Source organism: Tachypleus tridentatus, chromosome 2, assembly GCF_004210375.1.
Source record: "Tachypleus tridentatus isolate NWPU-2018 chromosome 2, ASM421037v1, whole genome shotgun sequence".
NCBI lineage: Eukaryota > Metazoa > Arthropoda > Merostomata > Xiphosura > Limulidae > Tachypleus > Tachypleus tridentatus.
Genome location: NC_134826.1, coordinates 119537160 through 119560689, shown reverse-complemented (window position 1 = coordinate 119560689; position 23530 = coordinate 119537160). Strand labels below are relative to the sequence as shown.

The window sequence follows — 23530 nt, the reverse complement described above, 5'->3', positions numbered from 1 at the left end:
ACATCAAATGGTGAAGTATGCAATAATTTAAAAATTTACAGATATGTTAACAATACCAGGCAGTGTGACATTCATTAAAGGTTTTATATTTGTGGAAGAAATTATCACTACACTAAATATTTCTAGTATAGTTTACCCTAAAATAGAACTCCCACAATTATAACAAAATTCAAAATAACAAGCAGCACCAAATATTTTTCTGCTCATTAGGTCCTAATAAATATTATGAGTAGATAAGGTCAATCTCAACAACTAAATTTAGCATGAAAAGTTTTTAAGACATTTCATTCAACACTATATTTGTTGCTATTTTTATGATATTCAGTGTTCTGTATTTTTATGCTTCAAGGTAAATTTATATGCATATTCAAATGTTATTTTATCAAATACTAAGTGGTAATAAAAAATTTATTGTCATATATTGATACCAATGAGGCATACATTTTACTTCAAATGAAATAGATAATTATGAGATTTATTCTATTTGCTTGAAACTTTATATTATTATTTAAGACATATTTTAGTCATTTTAAATAGTTCTTCATATTAAATTTATCTTACTTCTTCATTGGGAGATGCAAGTCCAACATCTTCATCATATTCACTGAAATAAAAATAAAACACACTAATATTAAAAGAAATTTTACATAAATTACCTGGATTTAAATTTTAGGTTAATTTATAGTCTGTACACAAGTGAAATATAAGAACCAATAAATAATAAAACAACGTAATATTTGAAATCCATTTGCTACTGTCACTTATTAAAATTTATCATCTCAAAGGTAACATAATAAATTGGAAGTTCATATTACAATTTGAAATAACCTGAAACTGAGTTAAATGGTAACTTAAATTTATAAGTTAATTAAATGTCGATAACATAAAAAACTTATGATATTTGCCAACAAGATTGATACACACAGTTTGTTTGTTTTTTAATACAAATATTTTTTAATATACAAACAATAATACAATTTCTAATAATGGTTATTACAAGTTATGATTTATATACAAAAGATTCACAAACAAAAACAAGATTGAGTCTTCTATCTGTTTTGGAACTTCCTTGATATCTTAGAGTGTTCACAATGAGTGAATTAATTTTAAGCTGATATAGATACAATTCCTTAACTGGGATCTAGCTAACTCTTCACTGATCATGTGCAAGTTTTTCACCTATGATGTTATAAAATGTCTTCATAAAAATACTAACATCAAATGATAATCTGCTGAGGTTAAATGGTATATAATGTTTGAAAGCTATAAATATTTCTAGTTGAAAACCTGATCTGTTGATTAATAAATGTTAATCACTGTTATAGCTTAAGAGGTTTATAGTATACCGACTATAGCAAACCAATAACTTGCCATGTTGCCTTGGTTTTGGTTTATAAACATAAGTTTCTAGAAATTTCAGCCTGCACAACAATACTGATGACAAGCTAATGCTTTTGTACATACACATCATTAATTTTTACACTAAGAATCTCCTATAATTTTAGGGAATAGGTAGGAATTTTGCAATATATATTTAACAGTACAAGTTATATGCATTTTCAAATATACATTTAACTGATCTATTTTAATACCAATGTTTTATATATAATAGTAAACACATCATACTATGAAAACATTAAATTTATTTTTATCTCCAAGTTCTCCAGTTTTTTATAATTCTGAAACAAGTTAACATAGGATTATTTTACCTCATTTTGTTTTCTTTTTCAGTGAATACTCACAAGACAAATTCTCCTCTCTCATCTGGGTCAAAAGTTGATGGTATAATGCTGTAGGAGCCAGGAGGAAGTTTGAATCTGCAACTTACTTCACGCAGATTTATAAAAGAAGGAGATTTAGCTGTTGGAATTCTAGATTCAAGAAACTCCTTTGGTAATGGTTTAGGTAAACTGTCTGGGTCATTCAGCTAGTGAAAATAGATATAAAAGACCATAAATATCTGAAATGTGAATTGTTTAGTACCCTTAGCTAGTTACACACAACAATTTAAAACAGAAATGTTATTTTTAAAGTTTGTAGGATAAATATTTCATATTTCTTGCTCTCTTTATATGAAAAGTGGAACCATGGTAAAATTACAAAAAACAACAACAGATACTGAATATGTCAAGTCAGTAAAAATACTGATTTCCATTCTTATCATCATTTAATGAATTACGTGACAAAATAATTTATCATAAAATGCGTGTATATCTTACATGATATATAACATAGCCAACTGTTAAACAGTCCTGTCCAATTTTTCGTTTTAATCTGTGATGTTTCTGCATTAGTGCCACTATCATAGTACAAAGTTCATCATCATCATCATCATCAACATCTTCAAGTGTAACCTGGTATTGAGGATTCATCCAAAATGTATCTGAAATGCAATTTATTAGAATTTCTGGATTAAAAGAGTCTCAACCATAAAGTAAATGCCCACAGCTAAACTTAACTCCTCCTACAGGTATACAAATATGTGTGCACACGCATGCATGTGCATTAAACCTCAAATGGTGGCCATAATCAACTGATGCTGCTACCTACAACATTCCTGCTATTTATGGGTTAAATGATTCTTTGGAGTGGCTGCAAAAGTCTATCATTTTTATTAATGCTTAAGTGAAACTCAGCTCAATCAAACTTCTCACTGCAAAAGTTCACTTCCATTTTAGCTATATTCTATTAAATAAGCCCCTAATTATCATAAATAGTAACAAAAACTTTAGGTTTGAATAGTGGCTCATAAGTATGCTACACAATTAATATAATTTTTGTCATCAGTTTAAAAACAATAAAAATTAGTGTCTTTTTATTTGGTTCCTCATAAATTTTTCCATTTTTTCACTTCTTACAAATTTTAATACAAACACATTCTATTTTGTGCATAACAGAAAGGATGTCATTGACAAAACATTATTTCTAGGACTATATTTGAAAATCCAGAATATATACTTCATAGTATAATCAATCTTAGTTATGTTACATTCAGAATATGAATATTCTTATTCTGTATGAAATACTGTGCATTAACAAAGAAAAAGTATTACGTTATCAACTAGCAGACACAGACTTCTTTCCAACTCACCAGGGTAGTTTCTACATCCTCCAGCAGTACATCCAGGAATCCAGCTGCTTTCGAAAACATGCATGTTCCACTTTTTCTTAGATACCTGTGTGAGAGGTTCATCATCAAGAGAATCAGGGTTAAGATTGCAGATTTCTAACATGTTGAAGTTCAGGAGAAAGTCCCTAAAGGACATCCTGAAAAGATTAAAAAAAAATCTCAAACATTGAAACTGACTAGAAAATCCTAAAGGAATAAAAGTATGAAATCTTTTTTTAGCATTATCTTCTATTCAGATGTAGTTTACTTCACAGCTTATTACCAAACAAGTTGCTGCTTAGCCAATATTATGTACTTCATTTTATAACAGGTTAATCTTAAATAATATATTTCTATAGCATTACAGAAGTTTCATATGATTAGAGTGCAAGTTTCAGTACCACAAACCAAGTTACCTAATGCTATATTCTAAATTATAATCTGTAAAACTGCAGGATGCAAGTCTCAAACAATATCAAGAACAAAATAGTAGAAATTGGTACGGCAACAAAAACTTAAACTAAATAATCAATTAATCAATAAACAAACAGTAAGGACTTGAAGTAAACCAGTAATTTTTTTCTTACTATAATAACTGATAATACTACAATAAAAATTTAATAATATCTACTTCTAAATAAATCATGAGCTTTCAACTTAAATGCACAAAGTCTTAAATTCATGAAATTTTAAATATTTCCTATTTTCAGTTGCAAATTCAGAAAGAAAAGAATGTAGATTTGTTGGGGTATTATTTCTATAAACGTTTTATCAAAGATGTCTACTTGGCAGATTCTTTCCTCTAGTTCAAGAATGTAGTTTTAAAAAGCAAATATCACATTACTCACCAGAATTCTCCATCATGTTCAAAGGTAAGTCCTAGTTCTTTTCTTTCATTCTCGTCGACCATGGTCCACTCAGGAGAGCTGAACATGAATGTAAAAAATATATATATGTAATTAAATGTCAGTTATATTTTTCAAATTTGAATATTATTATATCACTTATGTTTACTTATAACACTAAGGTTATGGGTGTTGCTGGCTATAAAGAGGATGATACAGCATCACAAAAGGATTTGAACCATTTGATGAATTAGGCAAATAAATGGCAGATGGCTTTTAATTACAATAAATCATTAAATGCAAGGTAATTAATATAGCACATGGCAATTTTAATTATTAATATCATATTGATGGGAATAACCTTAACAGTGCTATGAAAGAAAAATATCTTAATATTCTGGATGATCAGTTGCTTAAAATAATCCAAGTAATGTGCTGTTGCTAGTGGCAGGGCAAATAGGATTTTAAGTGTATCAACAGATGTATTGAATATGGGCCTAAAAAGGTTATAATTTCATTGTACAGGTCATTGATTAAGCCACATTTGGGGTATTATCCTCAGTTTTGGATACCTTACATCAGAAAGGACATTGAATTGTTGGAAATAGTTCATTAAAGGGCTAGTAGAATGATACCTGGGGTAAAAATGTTGTCACATGAGGATAGATCAAGATCTCCGAATTTGCTTTCTCTTTACAAAAAATTACAGTTAAGGTATGTGGTTGAGGTGTTTCAGGTTATTAAAAGAATTTATACTGTTTATAGGTGATATTGTTTTCATATGTAATGGTGGAAATAGTAAGACTATGGAACATAAATATAAATTTTGGCAGGAAAAAAAAGTCATCTTCAGCTAACACTTTTTTTTTTTTTTAACAGGGGAGGATGGTTTCTCAAACAGGTTATTTCCAAATATGGTTGATTTTGGAAAGTTAGGCAAATATTTGAATAATAAAGGGCTGGATGTGAATTTGTTTTAATGGATAGGAAGGCCTAGATGCACTGAAAGATCTCTTGTTGTTCTTTAATATTATGTTAAGATAGTAAGTTTGCATACACTATTGCAGTTGTCATGAAGCAGTATGGGTCCACTGCAATTGACTATTGCTAGATGTTTAGTGACAACTTTTGATGCATACTTTCAAGTTCACAACATTATTTTTCTGCTGTGATTGTTTTTCTGTGGTTTAAGAATGGATAATGAATCACACCTGCTGATGACCACCAATCACTCACCATAAGCTACTTAGGTTGAAGAGCTGGTTTTAGTGCTTCTTCATAGTCAAGGCACTGTTTGGACCATCATTGGCTGTTGTAAATAATCCATTTTTCATCACAAGTGACAAGTCTATGGAGAAACAGGTCATTTTTTGTTGCGAGTAAGGAGTGAGGAACAAATTCCAACTCATGTTGCTTGATGCTTTTCAGTCAATTCATGAGTTACCTATTTATTGAGTTTTTTCACCTTGCCAATTTCTTCAAGATGTGAGGAAACAGTTGAATAACAAACATCAAGTTTGTCAGCAAGTTCTCTCACAATTTGGTGGGTATCTGATTCAGCTAAGGCCCTCAATTATTTCTCAATAATGACTCAAGGCTAATTTTCAATGCTTATGTCAGAATGAAATCTCCTGAACCAAAGCTGTATGTGTGCTTATTAGCTGTACCAGCACCAAATGCATGACTGATATTACAAGATGTTTTCACTGCATTATAACCAAGCTTTAACCCTCACAAAAACATTACACAAATATCAATTTTATTCATGATGACAAAAATCAATATAAAATTGTTTAGTTTCTGATATGAGAAAAATAAAGTGAGCTGGAAACGAATCAGACAAAACAATATTATTTTGACAAATTTATGATAATTCTTCTCTTTCAGCCACTAAAAATAGTTTCAAATTTGCACATAACAGCCTGATATACGTTTTCTTCTGTGAAATGTGAATGTTAATTTATTTTATTTTTACTAATATAATCATTTAGAAATGCTACTTTAGAAATGCATATACTAATTTCTTCCAATATAAAAATAGCTAATTAAGTTTAATGAAAAACCTACAAATTAGGCATAATAGTAAATTATTTGAAAAATATTATTGTTCTAAAACTCAAACAAATACAGCTAGTAAAACACAGAAATAATTAAACAAATAAAAAAAGAAAAACGTACCTATCACTCCAAGCTCCTTTCCATTCACACTCATTACCCCATGGATTACGAATTCTGATCAAAGGGATCTTTCCAGATACTCTTGGAGTGTCCACTTCAACCTAATATAGTACCACAAGTTATTTACATTATTTTATGAAATTTTGAAATTACTTTAAAAGGTGATCTCCTTTTTCTTTTTGTTCACTCAGGAAAACAGAAATTAAATGTCTGTTTGTTGATTAATCTTTTATAATCACTCATCAATATTACTTGTCTTAGCTGATAATGAATTTTTGTATCAAAGTAACTGTCTTCCCTACTTTTTCATCCTTTAGAAATTTTTGTGGGCTTAAAAATTCATAAGTTTATTTGGATGTGGTGCTAGCTAACATTGTGCACCATCTGTAATTGCATATATAAACTGCTTATTTTAGACGTAACATTTAAACAAGTCATAAAAACTGCAATCATGCAAAAAAATAGTTCAGTAATACATACGCAACATTTTATTAAAAGGTGCCAAAACAAATGATTAACCCCAAAACTTGGAGTGAATCATAAAGAAATTAGTATTCCTTTGGTCATTACAATATTCATCAGATGTTAAGAAGCACTAAAATTGCCTTTCAGGGATAATTTATTGTTAGAGACAATAAAGCTAAAATGCTCCTCTGTTCATTACTTGCAGAAAATGTTCATTTGAAAGTTAATTCTTCTCCCTTTTTGTATAAAGATTTTGATAAAAGTCCATTGATTTTTGCAAAAGCAGTTTACCTATAGAAGATCTGTTTACAGTGATGAAGTTGAAGTCATAGTGATTTGAAGAAGTCATTCAAAATATTTAAAATTGATCAAGAGGAACATGACAAGTGGTTATTTTGTACTTCTAGATGTAGCTATTTTCACAGTTTTAGATAACTCAGTGTTTGATAGGTGTAGATACAACTGATCAACATCGACCAAAACTTTGTAAGGAATAATTGAAAACTTGTTGATCAACATCGACCAAAACTTTTTTGTATTTAAATGTTTAAATCCATTAATGAATGGATTAACGAGATTCCCACTGTCCCTATAACTAGAAAAACCACAGCCAGGGGAACAGGCTTAGAAATCAGGACTAGTTGTTTCCATTAAATGCATAAGGTGTCCAGGCATTACAGAATGTTCTTACAGCATAAATCAAGATAAAAGTACATAGTCTAAATTATTCTTATGATGTACCAGCATTCTTTAGATTGAAATAGTTGCATGTAATGGCTTGTGCTTATACTTTGTAATTGAAATACTGAAGCTGTATTTCTACTGTCAGCCTTTGTAAGCTGAATTCTTTACAGCAGGTGTCTGTTACTTATTGGTGATAAATTTCAACAATAAACAAATAGCAATACAGTCCAATTGTCTTAAAATAATATATTAAAACAAATCAAACATATACACATGTTTGTTACACTGTTGGTTATCACAGTTGTACCCAGAGTTTTAGATAATTGTCTCTCTTTTGTCTTTTTGTCAAAGTCCACACAAACTGAATAAGTACCTTAGGTGTAAACAAATTGAATAAAGACAGAGTGCTCTAGCTTTAATACATAATCATTATGACACTGTTAAACTTATAAACTGTACACAAGTTAAATAAGGAGAAGCATCCTTGAAGAATGAAGCCTGTTAACACGTTATTTCAGTAGCATATACCTCTACATATATGATACCCACTAATCGAAATATCTAATATACTATTGTTGTACAGAGTTGTTTAAATTACTAATATGATTTAACAATTAATTACTACACATGCAGATAGTACAGCACTTTACTATAATAAAACATACAAACAAACATAAATGTAAATCCAGTTCTCCATGCAGTGTCACAACAGAATGATGATTTGTTGACTTTTCATTGGATGTTTGCAGATTTTATATGATCAGCCACAGAATTATTTAAGCTAAATACCATGCAAAATTGCTTCAGTTAACAAGTTTTCTGGAGGAATTGCTCCCAGGTTCCCATAGCATTAGCATGCTTTGTGCAATTTTTTTTTATCTCACAAATTAGAAGACACTTCCAGATTTTCTGCAAAAGGTTTAATACAAGGTAATGGTCTATCAAGTTTTTTCTTACTCAAAGTTCCAACTAAAATTATTAACTTGTGATTTTAGGATTAAAAGTGAAAGAACAAAGATGTTTAAATATAACTTAAATCAATGACTAGGCATGAGTTTAAATTATTATATTATTGGAGTTATTATAAAATATTACAAGTCTTATATCTTGAGAACACACAGTTGTTTTTGAAAATATGAAAAGGCATGAAATTTTGCTTTATAACAAAATTTCCTGCCTTTCTTACAGTTGAATGGTGCCTTAGCAAAGTCACCATCTCTTTGAAGGTTCCTTTTCTAGAATATAAGTCATCAGCAACCTAAAGTTTAGTTTCCCAGGCAGAAACATTAATGTTGTATCTTTTGAATAACTATTAATTACTTATTTTCATAACTATATGGCCTGGCATGGCCAGGTGATTATGGTACTCAATTTGTAATCTGAGGGTCAAGGGTTCGAATACCCATTACACCAAACATGCTTGCTCTTTCAGCCATGGGGGCATTATAATGTGATTGTCAATCCAATGATTCATTAGTAAAAGAGTAGCCCAAGTGTTAGCAGTGGGTGGTGATGACTAGCTGCCTTCTCTCTACTCTTACACTGCTAAATTATGGATGGTTAATGCAGACAACCCTCATGTAGTTTTGCATGAAATTTAAAACAAACAAACATAACTATACTGTTTCAGTGAGTGAACAGCAATTTTATGGGTTTACAATGCAAAAAATTTGGGGTTCAGTCACCTGCAGTGGGCAAAGAGCAAGAGGGATAAAGCTAAAAATTTGCTTAAGAAAATAACAACAAAATTGTGCTATATTAATAACACTGTTCGTTCATAATTTTGAAACCACTTAACATTGTAGGCTTTATAATCAGATTGTGTAAGCCTTTTTTTATTTTTCTATATTTATTAGCTATTAAAAGTGAAATGCCATTGAGTAACAATGACATTCTACCTAAAGATCGTCAGGCTGTTACTAGCAGCACAATTCATTACTTTAGAGTTAGACATTCAATTCCAGTAAAGATCTATGCTTTACAGGTCATCTCTGTATGTAGATTCCATGTCATCGAGGTAATAAAAATACCCTTACTGCTAGTATGCGTTTAATGAAGCAAAAGTTTATCACACACCATCAAAGTGTTCAAAAGAAGAAAGAATTGCCCTCTTTAAAGTGCTCAGGGTGTCTTATCTCCTTTTATCACATTAACTCTGCAACTAAAGAATGTTCTTAGTTTAGAAACACACTATTCAAGAGTAATACCCACCATACGGACTGCAGTAATGCTATATGCATGTCCTTTAATTAGTCCATTGTCTTGTTCCATCTCAGTGACATCACTATCCGGCTAAAAAAAAATAGCAAGAAAAATGTTTTACATTTTACATTAACAAAATGGGAAACAAATTCATGTTCACATAACAGATCAACTTAAAAATCTAGGAATAATATATCTATTTATTCAAAGATTTGTTAAGATTTGTACTAAAACATATTTAAGTTAAATTTGAATTACAATTATCAGTTGGAGATGAATTATATATTGCCTTTAAGGGTTTTCAATTTGATAAACAGTTAATGGCAGCATCTAAAACATACAAGATCATCAGATCAGACAGTACTGAAACATCAACTTAACCTTATAACATTCTAGAAGAAATATAAGGATTAGATCAGCCACTAATTAAATAGAATGGAGAAAATAAACCACAAGGCAATATATCTTTGGACTATCTGCTGAGTCCACCAAGGGGAATCGAACCTTTAATTTTAGCATCGTAAATCTGAAGACTTACCATTGTACTAGCAGGGGACCGAGTCTGAAGGAAATAATCATTGTTTTCAGAGGATGTCAGAACAAGGAAACCAATATAAATAGAAACATGGTCATTACAAATGAGCCTGTAAAGAATTACCAGTTTTTGATGCACCAAGGAGGTAATACCTTAATGATGAAAATTCAGCAACCAAGCTACCTACATTCTTCACTAAAACTATGTCATATTTCCGGGATTTGCCACCAGGATGCTTTGCTAGGCAGCCATGATGTTATAGTACTAACTTTTGTCACCAGAAGTAGGTTGCCATTATATCAAAAATAAACACCAAGGGGCATGTCGCTAGGGTTAGTAAGCCACCATCACAGAATCATGATGGATTATTAAGAAATAGTACCACATAGTAGAGAACGTGATTTTAGGCAGCCATGACAGGTAGCCATAATATAGTAATTCAATATGAAGATAATTAATAATTAATTTGATTGTTAATTAATACATTTATAATGAATTTGTTATATAAAGGACACCAAATAATAATTTATTAAATCATTTATAATCAATTCAAGTCCTGTGAAAGAGCTCTTAGTACTAATTCATTAATATAATAATAATTAATTTGTCCTGAAAAGGATAATACAGTAATTAAAAAATTTATTCAATCAAGAACTTTCAGTCACATGTAAAATTTGTAATAAGTTGCATATTTTATTATTAATGTTTAAAATTGATAGAAAAATTAATATTTAATGGATTTAATAAAGAAACTTTAAATAGAATTATTAAAATATTCTGTGAAATAAAAGAATGTGTTAAATAAATACAAAGAAGTAAAAATTAAGGAAATTTTATTGAAAGTTTCTAATAACTATTTCTAGTTGTTAATATGGTCATTTAAACAACTTGGCACTACTTTGTGCAGATGAATACCTTACCTCATGTAAAGGCTTGTTCAGAGTCTGAAAATTGATAGTTTTAGGGGGCTTAAATGGATGGTGGTTGGGAGTTATACTATAGTTTAGATAACTGGTTGGGACTCTTTATACTTGTATAACTTGTCTACTGGGCTACTAATTAAAGCCTTGCCACCATAATGGGGCTGTAATTATAACTGCAGGTGGTAAGTTTATTTAACTTACTTACCCCCAATGTGGTAATACTCATTATTTGTTTTATATGCTTCTTTACTTTGGAGAGCAGTCACCTCCCCACAAATGTCTGCAGGTAGTGAAGGATGATAAAGATAGAGGTCATTGTGGGTTTGAACACCCACATCTTGTTCTCCTAATTTATATTTATATTCCCTTTATTATTCTTTGTGTGAGACTGGCAAACGGAAGTTAAGACTGATAGACAGTGTATCCTCACTGCAAAGTGGATCCTACTTCAACAGTCACATCCAAAATCCAGGATACATTTTATATCCCTCATTATAACCTGTACCATGGGGATACTTTCAATAGTGCAGTGTTTTTCATTTTTGTTTGGGCACATTTTTGTTTATAACAAATTTTCATTAGTCAGTGGGAATAACAATATCATAGTTATGAAAGTCTACTTCATCAAATGACAGAAACATATGTTGACCCTAACCAGGAAGCAGAAATTAGGAGGAAGACTTGTCAGTGAATTTGCTTCAAGATTTGAGGTACCTATGGAACTCACCAGGGACAGAATTTTGAAGTTTTATTGATTTGAATTTTTATTTATTTTGTTTAACATTTCAAATAATAATTTAATGATTGTAATGCTTCATTGGGAATGTTGAAATTAATTTTATTTAATGACTTTATTGCTAATTATGGAAATTTAAGGTTTATTGTCCTGTTTTATTTGTGTATTAGAATTCTAAGATATTTCAGAATCTTGGATGAGACTATTTTCAATTATATTTTGAATATTTTAATTTTAGCTGTTTGTTTACTAGAGAAAGCTTGTATTGATGTGATGATAGTGAAACATTTAGAAGCTTATAATAAGTAAAAAACTAGTATAAAATAAAACTGCCAGATTGAATAAGTAAGTATAGCATTAATTCCGAAATTGTTGAAATGATGTTTGTTAAGTTAGGCTTACCAATTAACACAGCCTGGGATAAATTTTATAGAGGAAACAAATTATTCGTTGTCGTTGAGTTTCAGTTCTTATAATACATAGTAAAAAATTTACAGAAACAATGAAACATCAAATATCTATGGAATCTTTGTGTGAAATTGAAAAAAATAAAATCACATTGACTTCTTTAAATCAATTCTTAATAGTTGTTCTTCAGGTAATACGTGCCGTGTGTGTGTGCTCGCTATTGTAAACAGTAATTTGTAATGGTGCTTGAAGAATACATAGGGTTATCAGTATCCATTTATAATTTTTTCTAAATTATTTTGTGGATAACCTATTTGTAACTATGTTGTTTTTCTTTCCCATTCTTAAAAATTTTGGACTTAGCAAGAAAATTTAGGTGAAATCCATTCAATTTTCCACTTGACATTGTATCAAACCGATTTCTTGTCAGTAACATTTTTAATCGATAAACAGAGCAAAACTGAGTTTTATGCTTTGATCATTTTGGTAATGAGGAATAAATTACTATTCTTACCTTTATGGCACATCCCATTAAAGACCACCTTTCATAGGCTTTAAGCATAATTCTAAATAAATTATCTGGTGCTTTTTGAATCTCGTAAAACTCTGTTACACCTCCGGTAAAATCTTCCATGGCCTCGCATGTTGTTCCTCCTTTTAGTGCTTCGTAAGATCCATGTAACCTACCAAGAGGGCAAATTATCCATAGTAACCTCGCACAAACTATACACTATCCAAACTATTAAAACAAATGCTGACAATTAGCTGCAGTGAGTACTACAAGGCACAGCTTTGACAGTTCTATTGGGATTATTGTGTGACAGATTTGACTTTCATAAGGTAAAAGTTGGCTTTCATACTTTAATTCTTGTCGTAAAAACAAAATGCAATCCCTCTTTAGTTATTTTAAATGAAGAGAAAAAATAATATAATTTACAATGACAATTGAATTTTATTAGCTCACATAACTAAAACCTGGAACAGCTGAGAGTACACATTATTAATCGAATATAATTAAACCATTATAAATAGAGGATGGGTGCAATATTTACTGAAAATATTTGCTCATAAAGTTAGACTGAAACAACTTGTCACATTGGTTTGTGCAGTTAAAGCATGAAACAAATGGATATAATAGTTAAAATATGAAATAAGTAGGTATACTGGTTGACATAGTTAAAATCCGAAACAAGTATACAGATTTATACAAGTACAGCTTGGAACAGTTGAATTAAATGGTTTACCTAATATAAACCATTAAGTCACGTTCAACTTCTGTGTATGTTTTGTTATCTCTAAGTAGTTGTTGATTACAATTTTGAATTATGTATATTTTTATGCTATGTTCAAATATTCTTCTTAAACCATGAACAAACAACTTTTTTGAAAACATATTCCTATATGGTCAAACGTCTGACCCTGCAATTTATTAACTGTGATGTCGTATTGTATGGTGAATGGAAAATGAACAAAGCCATAACTTTACATTAAAGTTGCCTATCACATCTTTGACTAAATTTATAAAAATCTTTTATCAAAGGCGAAAAATATCAATAATAATGCATTGTAGCGTCATCTATTATGGAGAAAATATATTAAAGTTATTTTTGACATGTACCGTCATTTGTGCTTATTATGTAATATAATATTATGATTTATTCAATCTATCAGTATATTTGTATTTTTGCTAATGTTCAAAAAGCTAGTTTTAAATATAAGTAAATAAAAAATTGGTACAACATTTTTACTCCACTAGGATTTGAACGCGAGGTTTCTGTATGATAGTTTAACACTATAATAATTTTGACATCTTTCTTATGTGACCACATGTTAGCAAATAATTCAAATCTCCAATTCAAACTATTATCTTATTCTGATATTCCTAATATCTTAATATATTTTTCTTAACATGATGAGTTAAAATAAAAATATAAAAAATCTCCACTCGACCAGGATTTCAACTCGAGGGCTAAACTTGACACAAACCACCGAGTGCATTTGAACATTGCCAACAAAGAGTAGACTGGTAATTATAAAGGTAGCGTTACCAACATAAACACCAATAAATTCCAAAGTATCCATAGAATGTGGATGGCTCCAAGACACCATATCAATAGATTTCACTATTTACTTTAGGTGATTCTACCCAATATAAAAAATGGAAGAAATATAGCAAACAGTTTCTTTGCCGAATGTGCACATACGTTGCAGCCTTAATGATTGTAGCATCTTAAAGTTCTCCTTACAGAAATATCATGACAAGAATAGATCACATAACTCACTTTTCTGGTTTATACTTACTTGGCGTAAGCCTTTTCGAGAAGGGCACTCCAAAATTCGTTTTGTTCTTTAGAATGCATGAACACTAAAGTATCATTATACGTTGGAAGACGGTCATCTACAACCACATCAATCCAGCGGCCGTACTGCCAAAAACGAAAATGAAAGATTCCAGCATAGTCGTCCTCGAATCCTTGATCATAAGGGACGACCCGATATAACAAAGCTTGGTTAAGCGTTAGATTGGCCATTGCAGCAAGTAACCAGCAGTCACCTTGTGATCAAACAAACACGTCTTGTTGTTTAATATATCAATATTTATGTTCAACAAAATACCAGTATTTCTCATAATTAATTTATAAACTTAAGAGTAATAGTCCACTGTTTTAGAAGAGTTGCAAGAAATCTTTATGACCTCCTGTACAAAGAAACGTTTCTCACTGTAAAAACTAATTACGGTCAGAAATGTGACCATCAACGGCCGCTCCGACCAACCTCAAATGGTAAGTATAAAGACTTTGATATGACGCAATAAAGTTAAAATTCACATGACAAAATACTTTTACACTATTGTTACTTCTTTTGTAAACGCAAGGCAGCCAAATTTAAGCAATATTTTAGTAGGCCCAAAATTATATTTCGTCAATGGCCAATACCTCATCAAAAAACATTAAACAGATGACTGATCGCTGAGTTAGTAAACTTGTTAGTTTGTTATTGTCAGCCAGTTAGTTACTTCGGTCTTGTGAATATTGAATTTGGGTTTCGAGGAAGAAATAGACAAATAACAAGTATCATACGGACGAAAAAAATGGCAAGAAAGTGAATTTGTTTGAAATGTTAACGTTAAATGTGAACTTAGGCCTATTAGTGAGCGTTATTTAAGTTAACCAAAGAAGTTGTAAAAGAAGAAATAACTCTTGTGTTATTATTAAGTGCCTGTCACGCTGGCAGCAGTAAGTCTGATGGCTTACGACACTAAAATTCGGGTTTCAAAACCTACGGTGAGCAAAGCCAGTCGTGTAGCTTGTCGCTTAACAAAAATAATAAAACGTTATAAGTAAGTAAACGGGTCGTCTGGTCGTAGAGTACTCAACTCGCAACCCGTGGGTCTCGGGATCGAAATCCATCGTCTAAAGTGTTTGTTGGGAGGTTATAATGGGATAGTCAATCTTAGTATTAGTTGGAAAAAGAGTAGATGTGTTGACGAGGGTGGGGTTGACTAGCTGCCTTCCTTCTAGTTCATAATGTTAAAATTAGGGACATCTAGTGTAGATAGTTCTCGCGTACCTTTGAAGGAATTTTAACAAATAAGTAAACAAATAATTAAACCATACTTTGAATTTGATATCTAGTAATTCAAAAGAATCTGCCAAACAACAGAAATTGTTTACAGTATGAATGATCAGCACACATGTAATTTTAAACTCAAATAATTAAAATAAAGTTGCACATGCACACAACTAAACTATATTTATTGAATACTTCATCAACTTCCACTTTAAAAAAAATCGAAACGTTTTGCTGTAGTTAACAACAACTAAAGAGTTATGATAATGATAACGTAGAAAGCAGTATCAAATATTCACTTGTCTAACAATTAACACCACAGAATAATAAACTGAGCAAATGCGGGTTCATAAGAGTTACCAACCCAGTGCAACCTTGTTTACCTAAACTTTATCATAAATATACAAATGATAATACTAAAATCACTTCAACTGTACTGCGTTCATATGGGGCCTGGCATGGCCAAGCGCGTAAGGCGTGCGACTCGTAATCCGAGGGTCGCGGGTTCGCGCCCGCGTCGCGCTAAACATGCTCGCCCTCCCAGCCGTCGGGGCGTATAATGTGACGGTCAATCCCACTATTCGTTGGTAAAAGAGTAGCCCAAGAATCGGCGGTGGGTGGTGATGACTAGCTGCCTTCCCTCTAGTCTTACACTGCTAAATTAGGGACGGCTAGCACAGATAGCCCTCGAGTAGCTTTGTGCGAAATTTCAAAAACAAACAAAGCGTTCATTGATATAATTATAATAAACGGCCTAACTACTTTTCATCGTGTTTATAATGAATGAACAAAACAGATACTTAAGTTTTTTGACCTCATGAAGCACTTACGAAATAAAACATACATTTGTCCACTGTAAGTTACAAATTGTAAGTTTGCACCACAAAAGCTTAAGAAATTTATTCACGTATTTGTTATACAAATTCATGTAGAATACTTTTAAGAACAAGTTATTAAAAACAAGTAAAGATATTTTATATATCTTAATGTAAAAAACAGTCTAGATACACAAGGATGAAGGCCTCATTAGCTCAGCAGCAAGTCGGATAGCTTATAACATTACAGATCAAAATTCAATATTTTGCGGTGGGTAGAGCACAGATAACCCATCCTGTAGCTTTCCGTTTAACAGCAAATAAATAAAACATGGATATGTAACATCAAATCACAGAGTTTTGATAAAAAGCACTCACTCACAAAAAGATATATTCTCACCTAACTCGCCTTGTACAACATCAAACCTAGTGGCGCCTTCATGGAAGAGTTTTGGCTCCTCAGCTAGCTCCTAAAAAGTGGAAAACAAACAATACAACAAATAAGTGATTTTTTTTCAATTCCTACTTTTGTTAGCCAATACAAGTTCGTTAGTGTACATTAACTATATATTTGGAGTAGCATTATGATGTTATAATTTACTCACATTTTGTGAAATAACTTCTGCATTGGACTGTACATACTAACATATTATTACAACATTGATACTGAACGCTAGTTTGTAAATAACCCCCAAAACATCGGCACTGACCATTTGTTTACAAATAACGTCTGAACACGCAGGCAATGACAGTTAGTTTAAAAACAGTGCCTGAAAGTGCAGGCACTGACCGTTGGTTTACAAATGATATCTCAATACATGAACACTGACCGTTGGTTTACAAATCTCACAGACACAGTTACTTCATCGATTAACATCGAGGGCATACCTAAAATATGAAGTGATCTTAAGTAATTCTGGATAGATATTTTAGCAGTTTATGTTGATTCTGTATTGATTCCAACTACTAGAAAATAGTTTGGACTCGTGTCGTCATCAGTTCAAGCATAATGACTTAACAGTTAAGATCTCGTTTGTATCATGAAGTCTCAAATATATACAATGCATTTCAAGCATTTACAATAAGCTAAAATAGCTCCCAAAAACACTGAGTTAAAAATACAAATAATAATGTATTAGTAATCATCCTCAAAATTCTAAGTTGTAAATGACTTTGGTTTGTTTTGTTTTTTGAATTTTGCGCAAAGCGACACAAGGGCTATTTGCGCTAGCCGTCCCTAATTTAGCAGTGTATGACTAGAGGGAAAGCAGCTAGTCATCACCACCCACCGCCAACTCTTGGGCTACTCTTTTACCAACAAATAATGGGATTGACCGTAAAATTATAACGCCTCCACGGCTGAAAGGGTGAGCATGTTTATTGCGACGGGGATTCGAACTCACGACCCTCGGATTACGAGTCGAACGCCTTAACCCACTGGTTATGCCTGGCCAAATGACTTTGAAGCAAAGCAGATAATTATTCTTCATTTATGTGATAAGTCATACAAGAGTTGTTCTTTATGCATTTGATAATATAAATAACGACTACTATACCTGTCCTATCCTAACTGTTCTTAGGAACCCTGATATAAGACGAAAAGTCTGTTGTTTCTTTTGGCACTTCACTTGTCACGTATAGCGTGGTTAACATATTATTACATGTCCTTCTTTGATGTTATTTATTGATTGTTAAAAATCATCTCCTTTTCTTTTTATTATCATTTGTCCGAATTACTTCGGTCTGCTTTTATGGTCTTTCCTCTCGACACAAGTTTATATCAGAGAGCTATATTTACACTATCTTTTCTCACGTCCTTTTTCACTACAATAATCAGATTTTCTTCGATCTTACTCTTATTTTTTCCACTTCCACTGTCATATTTATCTTTCTCCTAAGAACATATTTCTCTCTTTCCCTACATATGAAAGATATCTGAGGAGAGTCTCTCTCATATTCTCCATAACTGGTACTATTTCCACCTCTCTCCCTAACGGTTTCGTTTCTGATATAGTCTTTCTTTGACATTTATATTATGTACCTCAACATCCGTACGTTCATCATTTGGTCATATTTCTGTATTAAACTCCAGCATTTAGCCGCATATAACATAACTGGTCTTATCACTGCCATGTTAATATTTCCTTTCCGTTTTATTGGTGTTCGCCTGTCACTTGCTCTTACTTTGTAGTTAGTTATTCTGCTCTTCAAAAACAGCGCCTGCTGTGACAGAAGTTTTCCCCACTCTACTTTTCGTAGTGCTAATCCGATGGCGCTACCCGTCATTTCCGGAAGCTGCCCTAACTCCGTAATCACATATGCTAAGATTACTTTATATAATTTGACAATATTTGAGTTTTACAATCTGTTACGTATAATTTTACATACGTTACGTATTAGTATTTCAAATAATCAGAATTTTAATTTGGGATTAAATTAAGTTAATTAAATGTTAATATGTATTAAATTTATTGATTTGCCAACAAGTTTGATGCACAAAATTTCCTTTTTTCAATACAAATATATTATAACATATAAACAAAAACAATACATTTTATAATAACGGTTATTACAAATGATGGTATATATACACGAGTTTTACGAACTTACAAACAATACCGAATCTTTATCTTTAGAACTGAACATTTTATCGATGATCCAAGTCCACGACTAGCAAATTAAGTCTGAGTTGATATTGTCACACATCTCGCTTAAGCTAGATAGTTCGGTTGACCTCATACTAGTTAGAAGTTCACTTCTTACGGAAAAAGATATTTAATGTGCGCATAGAAAAAATAATGTCCGAAGTAATTCACTGAAGTGGAACGTTTGTAATATTTGAAATCTATAAATGTTCCTGGTCAAATTCTGTCGTTTTCTGATTAACAGAGATTAATCACAATTATAACTTTCTAGGCCTATAGCACACTGACAGAAGTTGACCAATAATAATAATAATCATGTCTCTCGGCGCGTCAGTTCCTTATATATCAATAGCACGAGATTCTAGAACATTCACCAAAGTTAGCTTGCAACAATGCTGTCATTCATTGGTATTGCATACACATCTAATACATTGTTGATTCTTACACACAAGCTCCCCGTGGCACAGTTTGCGGACTCGCACCATGAAAAACGGGGTTTCCATACCCGTTGTGAAAAGAGCACAGATAGCCCATTGTGCAGCTTTGTGCTTAATTTCAAACAATCAGTCAATCAACTTACACACACGAGCGTTCTACAAATTTCGAGAACAGGTGGGACTTGCACAATACAGTCAAGAATATACGTTACACACAAAAAAGAAAACTATAATGAAACAAGCGTATATCTTAAAATAAACGTATAACAGTCAATCCGTTACAAACCGGTTGTCTACCTGACAACCTTTTTCCGTTTTGTAACTAGGCTTAAGACCAGCTTTAGGAGAGTTAGGTTGTTAGATATGACAATGAAATAATCCTGGTTTTACCCATCAACTGATTTATATTCGCCATCTTTTACTTATTTGACATTTCCATGAACAACTTTGAATCAACTTGTACGTGATTCAAAAAGTTCAGAATTTCAATATGAGATATACAAAGTTTAAATTCTGATATTTATTATTCTTTGGTTGGTAAAATATATAGGTTGATGAGTAACAATACGTCATACTCTGTGATTAAGTTCAATGTGCAACTTACACATTCCACATACTAGCAATGTCACCGATATTTACAAGTCTTGAGTCATTGTCGTAAATTATCTTGAATACCCACGCTAGCAATTTGTACATGCGTGTTTTACTGAAAACATAAGTGTTAATACATTATTGTGAGTACTAAAATCAAATGTGTTTTACGTGTGTCTGTGTGTAGATTACTCAAATAAGTTGGGATGGTTATCACGACAATAATACGTTTTCAATCATTTTTATTTTTGTTGGCGAATTTCCAAGTCACTTATTACTGAATGGAGAGGATTTAACGAAACTTACTTTAGTTCTGTGACTCTTGCAGTTATGACGAGTATACACTTGCAGATTATTATACAAATATTCATATATTTAAAGTTAATTTCTGTAAATATATCTTACTGGTGTGTAAAACGTTAAATGTTGTTAGAAAGCTTCTCTTCTCTCTATTTGATTTGTGTCAATATACAATGTTTGTAAATACTTGAAAGTACAAAGTAACGAAACTACTTCTGATCGTAAGAATCTCGACGAATATGTCTGAATTAAACATGATGCAAACGTTCTCGGTATATTACTCATAAGTGGTGTGAATAAACTTGCATTTGTAGTTCTCAAGTTCACAGCTAAATACGTGCTCAAGAAAAGAAAAGCTTCTTAGTTTTCGCCAGTGATAAACTTTAAAGTGTTTGACATTTTACACACTTAACTATGAAGTCGTACGTCCGTGCCTTACTAAAAACGAACAAAAGGTTTTATTTTGACCATATAACGGAGGAGTGTGTGTGTGTGTGTGTGTGTGTGTGTGTGTGTGTGTGTTTTCTTATAGCAAAGCCACATCGGGCTATCTGGTGAGTTCACCAACATAACGGAGGATAACAAACTTGTAAAAGTTTTTTTTTTTTTTATCAAAGTTTGGGAATGCAAAGATTTGGTTTGGTTTGTTTTGAATTTCGCGCAAAGCTACACGAGGACTATTTGCGCTAGCCGTCCCTAATTTAGCAGTGTAAGACTAGAGGGGAGGCAACTAGTCATCACCACCCACCGCCAACTCTTGGGCTACTCTTATCAACAAATAGTGGGATTGAGCGTTACATTATAACGTTCCCATGGCTGAAAGGGCGAGCATGTTTGGTGTGACGGGGATTCGAACCCGCGACCCTCGGATTATGAGTCGAGTGCCTAAAAGAACTGGCCATGCCGGGCCCAGAATGTAAAGAAACGGGTAGGTTTTAAATGGTGAAGGCCATTTTGATTTTCAGTTCATTCAACAAATTATCCAAAATCAAACACGTCTCATATCAAATAAACATCAATCTTGATAAAAGAAAAACAAATCATTGTACATGACAGTAAATAAACTGCAGGTAAACAGAGGTGTTTGAGTGCAGCAGTGATTTATGTTTTAAAATTTTACCTTAACATGTGAACATAGAACGTGCGTCGAAAGTGACATCAACTTACTGTATGTATTTTAATATAATGTAATGTGTAATGTAGTTCTTTCTTTCGCTGGCGGGTTACTTTGAATTATCTAATTTTATAACTGAAGAACCAATCCATATCATCGATAATAAAATTGTTCATTCCTTTCTTAAAGTTCTTACAACTTTGAACACCGTGGAATTTGTACACTTTTGTAATTTGTTGAAGGCCCATGTTTACAAATAACTCAAACTGATCCGTATACTTACTTGTACCACAAAGCTGAAAAGAAAATGCACTGACTGATTTACTCTACTGGTTAGAGATAACCACATTTCTTCCTAAATATCTCCTCAATTAGCTTTTAACTAACTTCCAATGTTTCGCTGAACCTTGTATTTCTAATGCATCCTCGAATGTACTAGAAAAACCTCACATCAAATATTTAGTTTTTTAGGCTTCATTTAACGTCACCATAACAGCCTGCAACTCCTTTTAACTAGGAAAAAAGAATTACAGCATTAAAGAAAATTGCATATGACAATACAAACAGCAGTAATTAGTGATCTACTAAAAACAAGAAATTTAGGAAAAGAGGTAGTTTTTCAGTGGATAGAAATCTACGAAATTCTACAAATAAGGGCGATTTTTTGTGTAATATTTCAAAGATACGGGGTGAAGAACACAAAATGTGTAATGAACATGGGTACAGCTTTATAGTTAGAGTAGCGAGTGCTAGGATTTATACATAGATTATGTAAGAGTTTAGTAGCCATTCGACTGACTTGACTCACCTTCACTAACTTTGCAGTTACTGTTGTCAAGTGACTTGTTTGCCTGTTGAATTTCACGCATAGCTACTCGAGAAATATCTCCGCTGGTGTCCCTTTTTTAAAAGTGATAGACTAGAGAGAAAGCTGCTAATTAGTAAAAAAACACCTACTGCCACCCCTTGGGCCAGTCTTATCAAACAGTGGGACTGATTGGCCACATTACAATACCTGTCCGGCTGAAAGGACGAGCCGAACACCAAACCATGCCATACCTCTGTTCTGTGATGATATTAAGCCATCTGTGATTTGTCTGTCTACGCTGTCAAGTCTTAAACTTATCAATTTTTATAGATATTTTGGGCTGCTACGATTTGGTTGAATAATTAAGAACATGAGATCCAAAGTAAATTAACTATTTATATCAGAATTAAAACGACTGAAATGCGATTTATAAAGTAATGAAAATCTGTTATAACAGCAAAGTAAAATAAATTAATTAATAGCATAAGTAAATAGACCAATAAACTAAAACCTATAATAATTAAACTGAATCATCAGCTTGGCATGCTACAGTCTGTATTATAGTTGATAATTTTGTATCAATAATATCTTATGAAGTGTAGGTAAGATAATAATCCAACAATATAAATTTCCAATGCGTGAAATTAACTTGAAAAACACTGAATGTTATTCTAAACGTTACACTCAATACCATGTAACAAAGTTAACTATGATGGAGAATAAAACGAGTCATAACTTACAAAACACATAAAAGTGGCAGTTTGTTGCTTTTAATATCGTTATAGCATTCTCTATACTCCGTTTGGATTACTGTGTAAAAATAATGCGGAATCCAGTCCATATTACGATAACAAATTAATTCATTTCTTCAGTAAAGTTTGCTACAGGTTTTGATCACCTCACTTTGCAAACACTGGTAAGTCGTTCTGACATGTTCTTTCCCAAGAACTATGGTGTGCAGATTGGATAATTATTTGTACCTTATCATCACTAGTCTTGCCACTGGGGAATTCTCCACTGTTGAGCAAATATACAAACGGTTCTATCCTTGATGATCCTCATGAAGTGATCTCAACAGATTCTACATCATATATACTTTCTGCTGGTGAATTATTTTCTGAACTTATCCAGCTTGTTTTTCTCTTACCAACATACTTCTAAATAT

At 32.0% G+C, this 23530-nt stretch overlaps 1 pseudogene across 1 annotated transcript in view; it reads right to left on the bottom strand.

Moving 5' to 3' along the window:
* Positions 1-23530, bottom strand: part of LOC143244946 (calpain-B-like) — a 49859-nt pseudogene that overhangs the window by 14830 nt on the left and 11499 nt on the right. The window contains exons 3-12 of the transcript XR_013025401.1: positions 16871-16940; positions 14387-14639; positions 12600-12768; positions 9493-9573; positions 6133-6233; positions 3958-4035; positions 3092-3267; positions 2220-2383; positions 1710-1927; positions 562-604 (exon numbers count right to left, since the gene is read on the bottom strand). The product of XR_013025401.1 is annotated as a calpain-B-like (transcript). The remainder of the gene's footprint in view (positions 1-561; positions 605-1709; positions 1928-2219; positions 2384-3091; positions 3268-3957; positions 4036-6132; positions 6234-9492; positions 9574-12599; positions 12769-14386; positions 14640-16870; positions 16941-23530) is intronic.